At 34.6% G+C, this 21,195-nt stretch overlaps 1 pseudogene; it reads left to right on the forward strand.

Annotated features, from left to right (window-relative positions):
• The first annotated feature begins 1,141 nt into the window (after positions 1 to 1,141).
• On the forward strand, positions 1,142 to 20,682 carry LOC114210104 (transcription factor BTF3 homolog 4 pseudogene; annotated as a pseudogene).
• The last annotated feature ends 513 nt before the right edge of the window (positions 20,683 to 21,195 follow it).

Raw genomic sequence — 21,195 nt, forward strand, 5'->3', positions numbered from 1 at the left:
AGAAATGAATCCTGAGCTCACAGAGGATGGCAGGGTATAACCAGCTACTACCCTGTAAGTGTGGAAAGTAGACAATGAGACTTAATGGATCGAAGAAGACAGTTTATTGCTTACAGCATACCAATAATGAGCATTAACAGAATTAGATTGGTCCCCCTGTCCTCACGTCTCAGGTGGTGGCTTAGTAGTCACAAATAGATACCAGACACATAGTGGGTCTTGTGCCACAGCTAGGAAATAAGAACTTAAGTAATGAACACTTTTATTGGAAACAGAAAGCAAGGCTGCAGTTTGAAGACAAACAGGTAGGAACATGAAGGGCCCCGAGAGGACTACCTTCCAGCACTCCAAAGTGTATGTGTGTGCATTTACTTATTCGAAAGTAGTGTAAAGAAGAAAAGTAAAAACATTTGTGAAATATGAAGTAGGGATTATTTTGACCAACCAGCTGAGTGACCCCCTCATCAGGATTCAATACTCAAGTTTTACCTGATTTCAAAATTCGTAACTTCCTTAATCTAAATTCACAGAGTTCTAAAACTTTGAGTCTTTATTTTGTTTTGTTATATTTTTGGTATCTTAATTGCTCCCATAGAGGCAACACTCGGAGTTTTAGTAGGGAGAAAGGCTGCTAGGCCGGAGTGTTGTGGGTGGCATGGGAAGGGGAGAGGATTGCAACTGTTGGTAATTCATATTTTTGTAAATCAAGGCCTTCCTGCATTCATGAACTGGAACAATACATGTTTTTATAAATAGGAGTAGCTCCTACTGCGTCCGAAGGGATGAAGCTCAGAGTATATTTTCATTTACTGAGGTTTGTTTTTGTTTTTTTTCTGTGAATGTGATCTTGTAAAAGCTAGGAAGCTGAATGAAAAAGATAAAACATATAACAACAATATATATGCCTACTACTCACTCTATGGTCAGGCTCAAAGAAGTCCTTTGTCTTTTTCTTAATTAAAATACCATTTTTTCTCTATAAATTCAACATACAGTATTTGTTTAAGAAGGCAAACATTATCTCATACAGTAGTGGTTATAACACCTGTATAGTACCACCACGCTTACCCAGAAGAGATTTGGTTTATAATAAAATGCACTAAAACCTGGCCCAGGAACCCTGAAAAAATGAGATATCGTCATGCCGACTAATTATGCCAAAACGTTTAAAGAAATGCTCAAAACTAAAACTACTACAAAAGTATCTGTGATAGCAGCTGCATTTGTAAGCTATTTTGTGGCATATCCAATAAAATGAGAATTCAGTATCTAAATTGCAACACAACTTCCACAAAAGCTAAATACTATTCTCACTAGAAATCAAATTTTGAACCTCATGTTTTCCCCAAAGCCATTTATTAACAACTTAGTGGGAGACAGAGACAGAGATATAGAGAGAGACTGAGACATAGAGACAGAGAAGAGAGATATTAACCAGAAAAAGATGTTTCCTCGTTTTATGGAGTTTAAAAGATTTGATTCAATAAGCGTAAACTTTAGAACACTCAAGATGGTATTTCCAGGTGAGCCAATTAATTCTGTTCATAAATTTAACAACAAAAAAAATTAATGTATAAAGTAAGGATTGATTCCTAACAGAAAAATCATAAAATATGCCAACTTCCATTCTGATGTTGGCAACATATTTGCTCTCCGTACAACCCAAGCAGAGGAATCTACAAATATAAAGAGAGAATACTTAGATACATTATGCTTACTTAGAAAGATTGTCTCTAGAGTGAACCAGTCATTCTAAGTGAAACTACAGTCAAAGATGGTACAACTAATCATTTTCTTAGTGCAGAGAAAATTGTAACATCTATGATACTCTGCCAGATGTTGAATATATTAGATACTGCCAAGTAGTAAATTATTTTCTGAAAGTAAATAAAACAATTAAAAAGATAGGAAAAGATTTTCTTGTTATTCATTGTCTTAATAAATGGAGAAAGCATATTTATAAAACACCGAATTCATTTTAATGGAACAGAATAAGTAAGTAAGAGTTTGTCTATGTATCTGTGTGATTGGGCCTGAAAATAAGTATATATTTTCATTAGAAAGCAATGTAACAGCCACAGAAAAAGTTCCAACAAATTCTGGATTCCCGGGCGCCTGGGTGGCTCAGTTAGTTAAGCGACTGCCTTCGGCTCAGGTCATGATCCTGGAGTCCCGGGATCGAGTCCCGCATCGGGCTCCCTGCTCAGCAGGGAGTCTGCCTCTCCCTCTGACCCTCTTCCCTCTCGTGCTCTCTATCTCTCATTCTCTCTCTCTCAAATAAATAAATAAAATCTTTAAAAAAAAAAAAAATTCTGGATTCCCAAGGGTAGTATTATAGAACTATTTTTGTTTTCTGATGGACACAGAGTCCTACATGGTTTCAGTTGAAACTTTGGCAATTCAAAATAATAATAATAATAATAAATCAGAGATAGACATAAATATTAATATATATTTTCCTAAGAGGAGGAATGCCTGTATTGCCAGATTTATGAGAAGAGAAGCTTTGAGGGAACAAGGGATTAGAAGATTGTATTTTAATGGACTTTGATTAGTAGGCAGAGATAGTATGCATGTGTTATGTGGAGAAAATAGGAATTGATAGCACTTGAAATTAAGTGATAAATGAAATCCTAGACTTACAAAATCACATAAGTCTTCCCTAAATTGTTAAAAGAATTATTTATTTATTTTAGAGAGAGAGAGACAGACAGACAGAGAAAGAGCCTGCACAATGGGGGGAGGGGCAGAGGGAGAGGGAGAGAGAATCTTAAGCAGACAACCCAGGGCTTGATCTCATGACCCTGAGATCACAACCTGAGCCAAAACCAAATCAGATGCTTAGCCAACTGTGCCACCCAGGCGCCCAAATCTTCCCTAATTTTTAAAAATAGTGAGAGAGAAATGCTAAATCCACCTAACTCAGGTTAATTACAATGGAAGAAAGGGATATTGAAGTCTTCATGGCTTTTAATCAAACTGAAATGACAGAGGCTAGATGGACCACAGATGAGTTTCAATCACATATATGGGAACTGTAGCTCAAAGGGAAAGATGAAAAACTAGAAAAGAGGAAAATTCTGTTCCTCCAATATGACATCAGACAGACTGAGTCTATGAGGTCAACCACATAGCCCTAGGTGTCCCAAGATGACAGACATTTCAGATGACTGTGAGTAATGGCTGTTACACATACCTATTTCATCAGTCAGCCAGTTAGACATTCCACATCATTTTCTTTCTTTCTTTATCAGGTCAGGCAGCCAGCCATCTTTGTGTACTGCTTTACTTTTAATGAAGCTTTGTCACCTACATGCTTCATTTAATTCCTTATCTCCTCAGGTGAGGTAGGTTTTGGGTAAAAAGCAGTTTTTGTACATCTAAGCTGTAACATGCCTACATGCATGGCTAAGCAGAAGTTTCTAGGCTATAGGTCACAGAACAGGGAAACAGAAGCAATATGGAGATAGACATGCTAAGTTTCTCCCTGTTACATATATTTTACATAATTTTATGGTGATTTTTGGCTGATTATTTTTTCATATTTTTTGTTCAAATGACTTACCACTATTTTTTCTATTACCAAGTATAAAATCTCTACTTGGAATAGTCTTGGTTCTACCATCTATCTTCTTGATCACTTCTGTTGTATTCTTATTATTATTCTGAAATGGTGTTTCATTTTTAGAAATCTTTTAAAAATTCTTTTTTTACCTGTGACAAATGAGTTTAATTTATTCAAAATGATATAATCCATTAATCTCCTTCCTGATATATGGAAATTGAGTAAGTGTAACTATTAACATCACTAAATACCACACTTCCTCCTTAAACTCAGACTACCTCTAGGAAGTCACATGATCGATGGCAGTCTGGTAAATATACTGATTGAGAGTACCTACATCAAATCTTGTATCAAATGTTAAGAAAGTTGAAAATCACTATATTTTATAGAAATTATCTCGAGAGATATCACTACTTGCTCCCCATACCTCACTTGATCATCATAAAAACTGTTTGCCTTCTTCCAGGATCAGATTGGGGTGGCATTACAATTTGAAGAAAATTCACCATGAAGAGCTCCTAACAAACAGCTCAGATATGGCATTTCTATTTTTGAATGCTTCAGGGGCACCCTCTTTGTGGAACTTAATGATATCACAAACTTAGAGCAAAAATTCAACATAGTCTCTGCAGTTTAGCTCTCTGATCCTAGAGAATGAGAAGCAATTCCCTATTAAACATCTACCTTGAAGGGCACCTGGGTGGCTCAGTCAGTTGATTGTCTGACTCTTGATTTCCCCTCAGGTCATGATCCCATGGTAGGAGATCAGCCCCACGTTGGGCTCTGTGCTCAGTGGGGAGTCTGCTTGAGATTCTGTCCCTCTCCCTTTGCCCTTCCACCCACTCTCTCTCACCCTCTCTTAAAAAAATAAATTTTTTTAAAAAGTCCACTTTGAAATGACACACTTTTTAATGAAAGTACATTAAGCATTTCCCTCTTAAAAAATAGTTCATCCCATATTTCTTCTGGATCACACAAACTGTTTTAAAAATATCATATGACCAATCTACTAGAAGTAGAAATTTTAGGTAAATATCTAGTCATAGAAACTTAAGTGAAAGTTAATACTATTGTTAGCAGAAATATATATATCTATGAATAAAACTACTATAATAATGAAAACGTTTTTTAAGCCATTCAGATCAAACCATCAATGTCAGTAGGCTAAGCCATTATCACACCAGCCTACTCCATGTAAAAGTTCTCTTATGAGGGATTCATAAAGTCATAAAATTCTTAGGATGATGTAAAAGAAACTAGGCATGAAATCATGTTTTATAGGAATCAGGTTTTCTGCCCTATTTGTGTGTCTCCTATAAAAAGCCTTTAAAGCAATGTGAATACTAAGCTATTAAAGCATGTGTATTATATTTGTAGAAAGATGAATAAATACTTTATCTACAAAGGCAAATTGTACATTTTAATCTGGAATCATATGTCATTTTTTAGGCATGCATTTAAGTGGTGATTTCTTTGTCTACCTTTTTTATTTTTAAAATCGGTTAACATTTACAATCACTTTGCTGAGAATAACTAAAAAATGGGGTCCTGGGGTAAAATTTAATATTAATTTTCAATATTATGTGAATGGAGAGTAGTATGTGATCAAGATAGATCATGAGTGAAACCGGGCCTTGTTCTATAGCTGTTGATAAGAAAGTCTACAAATCTTGGAAGCACAGAGAGACAAAGTTATCCTTCTTAAAAATACTTTCTATCTGTCAAAGTACAAGCTCTGACCACACTCTATGCTAATAATAAAAGCCCTTTCCTTTTGCCCCTAAATTCTTCCAATCAATTCTTCTTTGTTCTTCCTTTAAAATAACACTTTGCACTTAACATTAAGTTACCAGAAGGTTCGGTGAATGCCAACCCACTGAAATCACCATCGTCCCAAAACCTCGGCAAGTAATAGAGCTCAAAATGGAATCAGCAGATAAATTACGAATGGCTAGAAAAGCATGTCTTTATGGTATCATCTAGGCTGATTGCCGTAGGGTTGAACTTTAAATTTCTAAAATATTCGTGGGAAGTTTAGAACCATAAAATTTCAAACCCATGATTTTTTTGTATCGTTATGGATCAAGTTAATAGCAGACTCATCATTTTAATAATGCATCATTAATCCATATATTATAGTAATTGGTATTTAATCTTTAGGAAATTGGACATTTTACCTTTGACTCTATTGACTTATTAAATTTCCTTGAAAATGGTAAGATACAGATAGAATGTTTTAGAAGGAACACATACATTTAAAGAAACTATAGTTCTAGGTCAAAGAACTTAACAAAACTATGGAAATACTGCTCATAACATATTTGAGGAGGGATAATATTCTCTTTTTAACATATCTCTAATAGGTCCCACATAAACTATCATCTGAAACAAATTTTATCCATGTGCCATGTCAAATTAATACAAAAATGAAAGGCAGTTTCTTCCCATAATTTCAAATCTGATTTATTTCTAAATCCGCAATCACATATTCTGAACATTGTGTGTGTATGTTGTGCTAGGAGTCAGAAGAAAAGCAAAACTGTGAGTCAGAGAAAGAAATACTTTGCCTAAGAGTGTATTCCTGGTACACAGCATGCAGAGATTGACATTCAGTTTGTCCAGACCTCCAATCCCTTCAGAATAGTATTTACTCAGCCTTGACCCCTATGGCAGAGAAAACCCACATTTATTAGAAGGGCACTGCTGATATTAAGTTTCTTTCTCTCCTATGTAAGAACATCTATCAAAATGAAGCAAAGGAAGTCACATTCTCTGCACCCTACCCACTCCCTGCCCCTAACCTGTAACTTCAGTTGTCTCATCTTTAGTTTCTTTCCCCACCCCTTCTTTTAGTGTATTTCTCTGAGGATTTTTTTCTTTTTTAATTCTACTGTACAAAATTCCATTCATTCCTGAAGATAATTAAGCTTAAGTGAGGATCATAATTCTTTCTTCCAGATTCCTTCAAGCACAGAGAATTCCAAAATGGTGAGTCCTTATCATATTGTTTTTATTTGCTTTTGTTTCTAAAACATCTTCTCCTGGGATACAGGGGTGGTATGGAATGGCTTTTACTTAGAAGGTTTATTTCTGTCTTTCCCCTGAGATGTTCAAAATATCCATCCTATATCAAATTTATGAGATATTGGTACAGTTTTTCAGGATTCTGCTTACTAAAATTTTGCCAGTAACTTTCCATCAGCAGGTTAAGTAAGAGTGGGTTGTAGGTACTGGGGTTGTAGAGGCACATTGGTAGATATTTCCCAATGACCATACACCATTGCCAGAAGCCACTTTTAAAGCTGAAGCCATGATGTTGTACCTCCTTCCTTCCTTAACTGCTACTGCTAATTCTTTATGCTAGAAATTCTGGTTTCGAATTTAATTTATCATTATATCCTAGAAATGTCTCACATCATCTGCTAACCTAAAGACCTGTCAAAAGAACATGTCTAAAGGAATTTGGGAAAGAACACTTAGATTGCTTAAAATTCCTTTTTCGTTGGAGAATGTACAATGTATAATGAGATAACCCTGTATTAAGTAAATTGTTTGACATAATTATTATTTTTTTCTTGAAGAATGAATCAAGCTTTTAGCTAGCCATACCACTTGACACAATCCCTGATTTTTCTTTTCCTCCTTTTAGGTCTTTGTAAAAAAAAAAAAAAAAAAAAAAAAAAAAAAAATTCATGTCACCTACTACCTTTGGTTTCAGTTACCTTTATTCCTGTGAAATAATGTTTAACTTATAAATTTAGATTATTTCAAACACACTTAAAATTAACTTTCCCTATGGAAGTTCTAGGAATGATGTGTTTTGATTATTTTAAGTATTTTAAAAAACATCAGATTGCTTTGACTATTTGAGGTACAAATCTTAAAACTGAAATTTAGTATCTATTTCTCTCATCGGTAAATATTATGTGCCTGGTGCGCACTACTACACTAGGTGTTGCAGATGCAAGGTTGAGACAAGCAAGCAGACAAGGATTTCTGCCTTCATGTAATTTAATTTTACTGGGGTGTATATGCTTAATCCCACTACAAAATGAATAAATGTGTAACTATTTTTAATAAGTGCTACTTTTTAAAAAAGAAATAAACTGTGCTATGACTATGCTTGCAAGAGGGAACCTGACAGTGAAGAGAAGAAAGATATGTGATTTAAAGAGTAAAAAGAGGTTAACTAGGGAAGATATAAAAATGGAGGAATAGGGCAAAAAGAGCAGTGCGTGCAAAGCCGGCCAGGCAAGAAAGGAGAGCCCAGTGCAACATAAGATGGGGTGATTGGAAAGTCCAAACCATGTAGACCCTATAGACGGAGGCAAAGAACTTTAATTTTTGTCACACAATTCATGGAAAGCCATTGGATTTTTGTTTTGTTTTACAGATTTTACTTATTTTAAAGTAATGTCTATGCCCAATGTGGGGCTTGAACCCACAACCCTGAGATCAAGAGCCTCAGGCTCCACTGACTGAGCCAGTTGGGCGCCCCAGCTATTGGACCTTTTTAAGGAGCCAGACGCCATGGTCGTTTTGCCTTTTGGATAATAGATGGGGGAAAAAATGTGTGTGTGTGTGTGTGGATGGACCAGTAAGAAAGATATTACAGGAGTCCAAGGAGAAATTATGGTACATTGGACTGGACTGTGGTAATTTGAAGTACGTAAAAAAAGTTCTATGTTTTTAACTTTTTTCGGTCAAGGGCCTGATCATAAATGTTTCATACTAGACGGCCTCTGTTAGCTCCGCTGTCAGAGCACAGAAGCAGTCTTAGGAAAAACGTTAACAAGTGAGCGTCGCTGTTCCAATAAAACTGTTTTTTTACAAAAGCAGGCAGTGGTCATATTTGGCTGACAGACTAGTTTGTCAACCACTCTTCTTTTTTTTTTTTTTAAGATTTTATTTATTTGTTTGAGAGAGAGAGAGAGTGCGCGCGGGAACGAGCACGAGTAGGGGGAGGGGCAGAGGGAGACTCAGGCTCCCTGCTAAGTGCAGAGCCCCATACAGGCCTTGATCCGGGGACCCCTGTCAATCTCTGTTCTAATGAATAAACCAATAATGTTTGCGAGGCTTTTTTGTCACTATGGAAAGTCATATTCAAGGTTAAAGACAGCTTAACCCATGAATAACACTTTTCTTTGATAAAAAGCACATTAATTTTTTTGTCAAATCTAATTTGTAATATAAAATAATTATATGAAAAATGGTTAAATTATTTCTTTTTTTTAAAGATTTTATTTATTTATTTGTGAGAGAGAGAGTGTGAGAGATAGAGAGCACGAGAGGGAAGAGGGTCAGAGGGAGAAGCAGACTCCCTGCTGAGCAAGGAGCCCACTGCGGGACTCGATCCTGGGACTCCAGGATCATGACCTGAGCCCAAGGCGGTCGCTTAACCGACTGAGCCACCCAGACGCCTGGTTAAATTATTTCTTGATAGAGCTGGGAATATATGTGAAAACTTTCCTTATGTGTCTTAATATAAATATTTGATATAAAAAGTGTTAAGCCAAATGCATGAATTACAAATTTGAATAAATATTTGATATAAAAAAATGTTAAGCCAAGTGCATGAATTACAAATTTAAGGTTAAACATTATTTAAACGCATGCACAGTGCACAGCTGGCATGTCATCATTTCTGCACATTCTCTGATTTTTTTACTAGACTTTATTATATCTATTTTTGTGGAAATGTAGGAGAGGAAACTGGTATGGACACAAAACTCAATGAGCCATTAAATAGGTGACAATAGTCATGATAGTCTCTGTGCATATTAATTAGCATAAAGATACACATACTGAAATTATCACTTATCTTAGCCTAAAATGAACATTTCCATAAAATCTAAGTTACAACCAAGAAGGGAAATTATATTTTTGTTTATTAGCAACTGCTTTAAGTAGTTGAATAGCTGAATTCAATTTTAGGATCTGTTTAAATATATCTCTTGATATTTATACTGTAATTTTTTTCCAGTTTTATTTAAATTCCAGTTAGTTCACATACAGTGTAATATTAGCTTCAGGTGCACAGTATGGTGATTCAACACTTCCATACAACACGCAGTGCTAATTCACAACAAGTGACCTCCTTAACTCCCATCACCTATTTCACCCAATACCCCTGCCCACCTGACCTCCAATAACCATCAACTTGTTCTCTGTAGTTAAGAGTCTGTTTCTTGGTTTGCCTTTCTTTCTCTTTTTTTTTCCCTTTGCTTGTTTGTTTTGTTTCTTAAATTCCACATTTGAATGAAATCCTATGGTATTTGTCTTTCTCGACTGACTTATTTTGTTTAACATTTTTCTCTCTAGCTTCATCCAAGTCATTGCAAATGACAAGGTTTCATTCCTTTTTATGGCTAATATTCCATTGAATGTATATATACTACCTCTTCTTTATCCATTCATCAGTTGATGGACACTTGGACTGTTTCCATAATTTGGCTATTGTAGAAAATATTTCTATAAACATCGGGGTGCATGTATCCCTTTGAATTACTATTTTTGTATTTGGGAAAATCCAGCAATTGCTGGATCATAAACTAGTGCTATTTTCAACTCTTTGAGGAACGCCCATACTGTTTTCCACAGTGGTTGCACCAGTGTGCATTCCCACCAGCCCCACCAACAGTCCTTTTTCTCCACATCCTCGCCAATACCTGTTGTTTCTTGTGTTGCTGATTTTAGCCATTCTGACAGGTGCAAGCTGATATCTCATTGTAGTTTTGATTTCTATTTCCCTGATGATGAGTGATGTTGAGCATTTTTTCATGTGTCTGCTTGCCGTTGAGATATCTTCTTTGGAAAAGTATCTATTCGTGTCACCTGCCCATTTTTTTATTGAATTATTTGTTTTTTCAATGTTGAGTTTTATAAGTTCTTTATATATTTTGGACACTAACCCTTTATTAGATATGTCATTTGCAGATATCTTCTCCCATTCCATAGGATGCCTTTTAGTTTTGTTGATTGTTTCCTTTGCTGTGCAGAAGTTTTTTATTTTGATAAAGTCCCAATAGTTTGTTTATTTTTGCTTTTGTTTACCTTGCCACAGGAGACATATCTAGAAATAAGTTGCTATGGCCGATGTCAAGGAGGTTACTGCTGCCTGTGTTCTCCTCTAGGATTTTGATGTTTTCAGGTCTCATATTTAGGTCTATAATCCATTTTGAATTTATTTTTGTGTTTGGTGTAAGAGAATCATCCAGTTTCACAGCATTTTGCTGTCTAGTTTTTCCAACACCATTTGTAAGGAGACTGTCTTTTTTCCATTGGCTATTCTTTCCTGCTTTGTCAAAGTTAGTTGACCATAGAGTTGTGGGTCTGTTTCTGGGGTCTCTATTCTGTGCCATTGACCTATGTGTTTGTTTTCATGCCAGTACCATACTGCTTTGTAATACAGCTTGCAGTCTGGAATTGTGATGCTTCCAGCTTTGCTTTCCTTTTACAAAGTTTCTTTGACTATTTGGGGTCTTTTGTGGTTCCACACAAATTTCAGGATTGTTTGTTCTAGCTCTGTGAAAAATGTTGCTGATAGAGATTACATTAAATGTGTAGATTGCTTTGGGTAGTAGAGACATTTTAACAATATTTTTTCTTTCAATCCATGAGCATAGAATGTTTTTCCATTTCTTCGTGCCATCTTCAATTTCTTTCATCAGTGTTTGATAGTTTGCAGAGTGCAGGTCTTTCACCTCTTTGGTTGGGTTTATTCCTAGGCATCTTACTATTTTTGATACAATTATAGATTATTTGTACTTTTAGATGCAAAGGACAAAGAGTGGTATTTCCTTATTGTTGATTTCATTCTCTTTTGATGTATCATGTTTTAAGCAAAACTTTTGCAGAATTAAAAATGCCCCAAATTTCCACTTAGTCATACAATAATTTAAAAACAATAGCTAATATGTTTAAGGCATTTTGTTCCAGGCACTGTTCCTTAATACAACAATGTAAGATAGATATTGTTAATACACCTGTTTTACTGGTGAATAAACTGAGGTCCGGAGAGTTTATAGAACTTAAGTATGGTCCAACACTTCCTAAAATAAGGAGTCCCAGACAACTGGTCATGAGTCTGTGCTCTTTTTTTTTTTTTTTAAGATTTTATTTATTTATTTGACAGAGAGAGACACAGCGAGAGAGGGAACACAAGCAGGGGGAGTGGGAGAGGGAGAAGCAGGCTTCCCACAGAGCAGAGAGCCCAATGCGGGGCTCGATCCCAGGACTCTGGGATCATGACCTGAGCCGAAGGCAGATGCTCAACGACTGAGCCACCAAGGCGCCCCATGAGTCTGTGCTCTTAAACTCTATGCACATAACGTTGCCAAGAGTAATAATATAAGGTGGCATGACCTCATCTGTGTTTTACTAGGAATTATACAGTTCTGAATAAGATCACATTTCAGGGCACAAAATGGAGATTTAAATTCTTTTAATAATATTTTAATTTCACAAACATATCTTGATTTCCTTTTATTTTCCTTATTTTTTATTTTCTTTTACTTTATTTGATTCTGATAATAAGCCAGATAAAAGAAAGCTGCTAAAGAAGTAGCAGAATATGTTCTGTTCCCTTGGTGAGGTTAGGCAACTGAAAAGTTAGATCTATACTCATTAAACCATACTCTTTCATGATATCTATTTGGTCCTTTTTCTTGCACACACACACAGGCACACACAGAGACACAAACACATCTGCACATTTGCATGTACACACTGTTGAATAAACACACTCCACATAACTGTACTGAACAGGGTCTAGACCTTTCTGTACTATTACCTGAATAAATTTTGGAGACCGTTTATTTATTTGTGACATATATCTATTTCTGTTTGTCACACATACACATACACACACACAGCCATAAACAGTCATGCACAAAATAACACACATATGCACACACAGAAAAATGACCACACTCTCTGCAGTGTCCACAGAACTGAACTGAACTGATTCTAGATCTTGCTCTATCATTAGCTGAATAAATTCTGGAAATTGATATAGTGCTTCTTGTCGCATTTATATCATCTGTGAAATTGGGGTGGGAGTCTGGTAATCAGGATGGTCTTTAAAATACTTGTTTGCTTTCGAAGTATATAATTTTGTGTTAATTTTTATAATTGCGGTATTACAGGGTAAAGTGTTCAGTGATTATTTTACAGAATTAGTGTCATAAATATACACATCGTTCATGGTTTACAAGTATATCATACAGAGAAGGAAAAGGAAAGTAACTCATGGCAATATTAGAGGTTTCTATGGTCTGAAAATCCCATGTCTTAGTTACGTGATCTGTCTTTGGCTCTGATTTCTAATGGGTCCTTTTGTGAAAGAAGCCACTTCCATTTTTCCATTTTTAAAGAAATATTCATGGGCATTGTAGGTTGACAGTTTGTTTCTATAGCTGTTCTGCTACAGATAGGAACCAGATGAAAATGAATTCTGTAGATAATCATGGACTACCCACTAAACAAACTTGGTTATAAAAATCAATATGAGCCCAACCATAGGAAAATAATTGTCTTTTGCTGCCTGACTGACCATTCTGCTGAATGCATCAGACTTACACAGAGCTCTGTCGTTCTGGGGCTTATTACAATTGAATTTAAGGTTTTTGTGTGTCCTGACAATTATCTAGCTTGAGTCATAACAAATATACTCCACTACTTTTTTTTTAATTTGTAGACTTTGATCAGTAAGGATATGCTAGCTGTCTCATTATTAGAAAATAATGCAATGTAGTTTCCACCAGCAAACACAATTTGTCAATGGCATTTGTTATTGTTTCCTATGGAAAATAATTTCTGGTTACTGTGGGTTAATGTAAAAACCACACACCATGTCCAAGTAACTTGGGAAATGAAACATGTCAGCACACTATATTCAATGACTGTTAAAAAAATAATAAATAAACCAAATTATTCTGCAGTGTCATGATGTATGGGCATGGTTTCAGGAAGCCCGATATATTGCTTCATAGCATTCAGATAGATATAATGAATTAAGAATCATAGTTTCAAATTTAAAAGAACATATCTGTTGCTATGATAGAAGTTGCCATTTAGCTAACTTGTACAGATAAATTACAATTTAGAAATCGTTTTTCTTTTAATGTTTCAATTCCTGAATCTGTATTTTTATGTTTCAATTCCTGAATCCAAGAGAAGAAAATTAAAACTCCAGAAGAGAGAAAAATTTGTATCTGGATTTTAGTCATAAACACTAATGTTGAAAGAATTTTTATACTGAAAACAGCCTAGAAATTTAAGTCATGAAGTGTCACTACAGAGGGTGATTGAAAAGAAAAAGTATAAAATATAAATTAAGTATCAGTATAAACAAAAATGATAACATATAAACTGCAATTACTTTCCTGAATATGTTTCTTTTGGTCATGTTATACCCTTTTCAGATTTTAATGTGTCTTCTTCTTTGCAATTGGAAACAAACAGCATGTGTAGCCTGAAATTTTGGAGACTGGATAGTTAGAGCTTTTCATCTGAATTTTTGCATCAAGACATGATCATGTTTCTTAACTTCCTCTTTTAAATTTCCCATCTTTAAAAAGATTAACCTCAACTTTTCAAGGAAGTATGAACATAGTTCATAATGATAGACAAATGTTTATCTGCTTATTTGCTGAAAGTTAAATTAGGAAGTTGCAACATTAAGTCTGTGAAATCTCATTCTTCAGAAATGAACTTTACTCTTGACCAGCTCAGACTATTTATTTTTTATTATTTGTTAAAAACCTGAAAGTCAATAATTCTTAAAAATCACACTGAAGTATAATCTAAATGGGCATATACACTGAAGGACTATGTTTTCCTCACAAACTTAATAGAATTTAGGTAGCTCATATAACCAAATATAGAACTAGAATGAGTAGTTTGTTGTTAAAATAAAAACCATTGTCAGACGTAGCTAGAATTCATTACCTATGTTAATATTACTTATGAATAATCAGTTACAAAACAATGGAATCTCTAGGGAATAGTCAGATACTCAAACACCAGAAAATATTCTTTGAATGCTGTTGAGCCAGAAATGTCCCAGCATCTCAGTAAATAGATGGATCATTAGGCTCAAAAGGTAGCACCATAAATATGTTCTGCTTATACATAATATTGGATAAAAAAGTAAAATCATGGAGAGGAAATAAAGTAAGTTTTTACATTTAGTTGCCATCTATTTATTACCTGTAAGAGTGATATTATTAAAAAAACTAAAAGTTTTGTGAATAAAAATTTTAATCTATTTAGTGATCCCTATAGAAGTGCAAATGATCCCTTCTCTGTCTCTGCTAAATATTAATATCACTCTTTAAATATAGTCTTTCTGTTTTCACATTGATTCTATCGTGGCATTTTTCTTTCTTCTAACATGGAGGAAATTCTCATATGTTTTTGTGGCCTTTAGGCTTCTGAAGCTGTTTTAGGTTTCTTTGTATTTTTCCTTGTATTTATTCATATGTATTTATTTGAATTTAGCTATCATAGTATTTTAAATATCAGGAAAAAATTGGCTCTTTGGGGGAAACTATGATACATAAGTAGTGATGGAGGAGACCAATTACCATGTGTCAGTCACTGTGTTAATTACTTTGGTGATTTCATCAAATTATTAAATATGTACATAATTATGTGTACACATTTGTATATGTGTAGTGAATAACTATAGGTTTCTTATTCTATGATACTCTACTTTATTATGAATAAATTTGACCCATAATCTCAGAGTACTTCCAGTTATAAATCTCTTTGTCTTGCACATATCACTTAATTTTAGCAACGATCTTGTAAGGACAGTTATTATTCTGCCTATTTCACTCATGCAGAAACTGAGACCTAGTGAAGTTCAGCCAATTGACAAAGGTCACAGAGCTAGAAAGGGGTGAAGATTGTACTAAAGCTTAGGTCCACTGGCTCCTAACTCGATTTTCCCTTTGTAACAGTGCACTATTTAGAGGTTTTTTTTTTTCCCCTCTGTATCAACAGTGGCAGTGCCCTTTCTAACTCTTACCTGCATTGACTAACAAAAATTCTCTCCATACTCATTATTGTCATCCTTACATACTTATTTCCAATAGGTGTTATCAATTTTATGAACCAGGTCAACATCTTTCTATTTATAAAGTCTCTAGAGACTTGTTAATGCTTACCTCACATCCATTCGTTTTATATTCCAACCACCTCATCCGGAATCCAGTAGCACTTGTCTTCTCAGTAGTGTCAGAAGTCGTCTAGCTTGCAACAACCTCTATAAAAAAGAGTACTCTTCTGCATCTGTAACTCATCAATGACCTAATAGGCTGTGCATCTCTTCAACTACGTTTAACTTCCTTATCAATTATACATATGCATATATCATTATATAAATGATATTAATCATATACATATGACAGCATTAACACATATGCATACATAATGCATTTCTGCACTTTTTTGGGGGGAGTCTCTTTTAATGTTTTACAACAATACAGTAGTATTCAAACAAATTCATTTACATATTGGACTTATGGTGTAAAGATGCTGTAAAAGATAAGCTGCAAAATATATAATTCCCCAAACCTAGATTTTATATTTTAAAACAGAACAAGTTGTTATGTGGATCACTTTTGTATTTTGTAAATAAGCTCTCGTGTTTGTGCGATTACATCTATTTGCTGCTCAGTCTAATGGGACCTTACCCAGTTTAATGAATCCTGTTGTAAAAATTAGAGAATGTTATCTGGTGTTGACGGATCTGAAGTCTTCATGAAATTTTATCTACTGCAAAAGAACAGATAAGACAGGTTGTCTAAAATTATACCTGGAACATGCAAATGATGGGCTTTTTATGTGATAAGGAGGGCAATATCACTCCAGACCAATGACACCAAGTCAGGGAAGCTGTAAAGCAATGAATCCAATCTCTTGCTACCAAAATAAGATCTATGCAGGAAAATTAATAAGTAAATGCCTTCCTTTCATCATGATGGCATTTGGGAGTTTTAAAGCTCTGTAGCCCATTAGTCAGCTTAGTTAATGACTCTGCTTATCCTCTTAATCATGTGCAACACATTGACTGAGCTTCATTTAGTTCAAAGTGCCTTTCAGAAGCCTGAAATGAATCCGAGTTGTGGAAAATCTTACCTTCTCAGAGTATAAAACATATTTAGTTCACATCCCTTATGTTGTATGACATCTTCAGAAAATTTGCAATGCTTCTAAGTACAGAAAATGAAAATCTAGATAAGGCCCAAATAGGTCATGGTTTCAATGCCTGGCTATTTCCATTACATTCACAGCAAATTCAAATAATAAGAAAGCAAACACAGTACATACAATTTTAATCAAAACTTTTTTCCTTATATAACATTTAAATTTATATAAATCTATATGTTTTGGAAAAAATACTTTAAACTTCATGAAGATACATTGCTGAGTGAAGGGTTAGATTGATTTTTATAGTATGGGGGATATTCAAATTATTCCCCACCCCCATTGAGGTGGCAATAGATTGATGCTGTGTGAGGTCAGGGAATTTTAAGCTATTGCACTCAAGTGAAACCCAATAAATTTAAAAAAGTATTTATTCACTGTAAAGTTGAGAAAACATAATGGTGATTAAGAATTTTGAATAAGTGGATTTGAAACGTATAGATTTTGGAAAGGATATTAGGTGCAATTGTATGGAATTGTTTGATTATTGATTGTTGGCTACTAAAATAACCGTGGTGAGCATTCCGTAATGTATATAAGTGTCAAATCATTATGTTGCACACCTGAAACTAATATAACATTGTATGTTGGTTATACCTCAATTAAAAATAAATAGCAAAATAAATAAAAATAAATAAAATAACATAATAAAATTTCCATGACTCAAAAATATCAGTACTATTTTCTTTTTTCCATCTTCCTTCTTTCCTTCCCTTCTTTCCATTTACCTTTCTTTCCTTACTACCCCCTAACTCCTACAACAACCCAAATATGTCTAATGGGTATTCTTGTCTTCTCTTGTTGATTTACAGGAATTCCTCTAGAAAATAGTTTGGCAAGCTTGTTTCTGTAAAGGACCAGATAATAAATATTTAAAACTTTCTGGAGTATACAACTTTGTCCTAAACAGTTAACTGTCATAACAGCATGAAAGTTGTCATAAGCAATACAGCAGCAAATGAGTGTGGTTTTGTTGCCATAAAATTCTGTTTACAATAGGCCTTTGGCCAGATTTGACCCACAGGCTAGAGCTTGCTGAAACCTAATGTACATAAGGAAAAATCAGTGAGAACAATGTCAGGAACAGTGAGAGAAAAAAAGATAGTGAGATAGGCACAAAAACTATCAGAAACTGACAGAGAAAACCCAGAAGTTTAATCGTGGAGTTATGAAAGATAAAATTATAAAATTGATAGAAATGAGTTTAAGAGAATATCTTTGTGATCCAATCCATCAAAGTCATAATGCAAACAAAGAAAGTGGTCAGCAAACAAAAACCCTGATGAATTCAGACATTTTGTTCAAAGAAAAACATTATAGAAAATTAAAATACTAAGAATTTAATAGGAAAAGATTATTGTAATGAATATAATTAACAAGGGACTAATATCTAGAACAACAAACTGGTAGTGTCTTAAATGTAATTCATTTTTAACAAAAAAAAAGGAAAAGTTGGAGAATAGTTAATTAAATGTCTTTGGACAGTTTTAAAATACCTTTTTTTTTTCTGGAAAGTGCAGGTTTTCAAAATTATCAGGAGTTTAAGGCTAAAGCAGAAAAGATTCAGATTGAAGAAAATCATACTCCTCAAGTTTTGATAATTTTATCTTCAAGGGAAAGAGAAATATACCCATGTTTAATTCTGACACGTTGAGCCTATCAAAGACCATGATTTAATAGTGATGCCAACATAAACAAGTTGCCATGAGGTGGTCAGAATGCAGCTGAAATAACAGAATTATGAAGATAATAACATGTGTTGAATTTATTTTTAATTTCAATAAAATACGTATTTATAAAGACTTTGTTTTTTCATTGAGTATAAGTGAGGATATATGTATGTGAGAATATAAATGAGTGTATATGCATACATATATGTATGTGTGAAATATATTGAGTATATTTTAAATATATATGTATGCATTTATTTATGTATGTGCTAATAAGAAAGAGTAAGAAAAACAACTATTAGGGAATCAAAGATAGAGGTAAATAGCAGCTGTAACTTAAGTGCTCCAAGATGATGTATTAGTTATAAAACCCAAAGGGAAGAGTTAGCAGTGCAGTCATTATCCCTTGAAATAAAATTTCTAGATGACTGGACTAATTTTAGAGAGATATTGCTAAGATATACGTAAGTTTCCAATTATAACAATATAACAATATAAGTAAGTCAATATATAACAACGACAGAACAATAGGTTAGATACTTCTGGTCTCATAAAATTCAGAGAAAACATCCTTTCTGGGAAATCTACCAAGACTAAAAAAAATAAAATCTATATGAAAGTAAAGAACTTAAAACACCAGTGATAAAACAAATAAAACTTTATTATAAAAGGAAACTAAATTCTACTTTAAATTATCTTCAGTAGCAAAAATAGATATTATGACCCAACCAAGAAACAACTGACAAAAACCCAGATCCTGATACCTCAGCCAATATGAGACTATTTTTCTTCCTTTTTTTCCTCCCTTCCTCCCTCCATTCCTCCCTTCCCTCCCTCTGTCCATTATCTCTCTTTCTCTTACTTCCTTCCTCCCACCCTTCCTTCCTTTCTTCCTGTCTCCCTTTTGCTTTTAGGTTTGGTTTGAAGATTCAAATCTTATCAAAATGCAAAATTTTTATCTGGTAAATATCCTTTAAATTGAAAAGGTAGCCCTGACAAGTGTAAAAATAAAGAATAAAAAAGAGTAATGAAGAAATGTAAACATGTGTAATAAGAACATGCCATCCATTTTACTATGTTTGTACTTTTTTTCCCCTAAGATTCTATTTATTTATTTGACAGAGAGAGAGACAGCGAGAGAGGGAACACAAGCAGGGGGAGTGAGAGAGGGAGAAGCAGGCTTCCCATTGAGCAGGGAGCCCGATGCGGGGCTGGATCCCAGAACTCGGGGATCATGACCTGAGCCGAAGGCAGACACTTTACACTTTACGACTGAGCCACCCAGGACCCCCTGTTTGTACTTTTTAAAAATTTATACAATTGTGTATACTTTGTGTATTGAGCGCATAAAAACCTGATATATACACATATGAATTGTGATTTTGAATTTTAGAAGCAATTACTTAAATTTTCCATCACTCTAAATATTTGTGGGAATGTGATTAGTTAAATCCATAAGATTTCCTAAACTCTGGGTAAATACTGAAACTATTTGGAGAAACTGTTAATATTTAAACCATTGTAAAGAAATTAATTTATCAAATTAATAATGTTGATATTTAAAAAGTATGAATAATATCAAGTATGTTTCTGAATCCAGCAAATGTTAGTGAATTTTTTTAAAAATTATACAATCTCACCCGCTCTAGCTACCATCTTGCGTCCCCGCGTGTGTGCACCTAATCTCAGCTGGTCCGCCCGAGATCTTCTGAGCGCCAACCCTGTTCTCCCGCGCGGTCCCATTTCCGCTCCTGAAAGAAACTATCACAAACCAGGAGAAACTCGCCAAACTGCAAGCACAAGTGCGCCTTGGTGGGAAAGGAACTGCTCGCCGAAAGAAGGTGATTCGTAGAAGGGCTACAGCCGATAATAAAAAGCTTCAGTTCTCCTTAAAGAAGTCAGGGGTGAACAATATCTTGGGTATTGAAGAAATGAATAGGTTCACAAACCAAGGAACAGTGATCCATTCTAACAACCCCAAAGCTCAGGCGTCGCTGGCCGCGACACCTTCACCATTACAGGCCACGCTGAAACAAAGCAGCTGACAGAAATGCTACCCAGGATCTTAACCCAACTCGGTGCAGTCTGACTAGTTTAAGAAGACTAGCTGAAGCTCTGCCCAAACAATCTGTGGGTGGAAAAGCACCACCTGCTACCAGAGAGGGTGATGATGATGAAGTCCCAGATCTTGTGGAGAATTCTGATGAAGGTTCCAAGAATGGAGCAAACTGAATTGAGTCAACTTCTGAAGAAGATAAAACTTGAAGAATTTACTGGGAGCTGCTATTTTATATTATGACTGCTTTTTAAAATTTTGTTCATGGATCTGATAAAAATCTAGATCTCTAATATTTTTTAAGCCCAAGCCCCTTGGACACAGCAGCTCTTTTCAGTTTCTGCTTATACACAATTCATTTTTTGCAGCTAACTAAGCTGAAGAAACCTGGGAATAAAGTTTGAAACAAGGTTAATAAAGTTCTTTGCCTAGGGAGAAAAACAAAAAAACAAAAAAAAAAATATATATATATATATATATATATATATATATATATATATATATAAAATCTCCCCAAATCTCAAATTCAAGCACCCCAGACTCTCTCCATCTCTGATCTTTTCAGGTAACTTATTCTAGAAACTACACTGCAGTAATTCTTCATCCTATGGGGAGCTCCAGCCAGTTGATACTAGCAGTTTTTTTTTTTTGCCCGTAATCCCTAAATCCTCAATTTCTTCCTTACCTAG

The sequence above is a fragment of the Eumetopias jubatus genome, unplaced genomic scaffold, assembly GCF_037043125.1.
Source record: "Eumetopias jubatus isolate StellerSeaLion01/CBP00866 unplaced genomic scaffold, mEumJub1_p1.0 scaffold_3, whole genome shotgun sequence".
NCBI classification, from domain to species: Eukaryota; Metazoa; Chordata; class Mammalia; order Carnivora; family Otariidae; genus Eumetopias; species Eumetopias jubatus.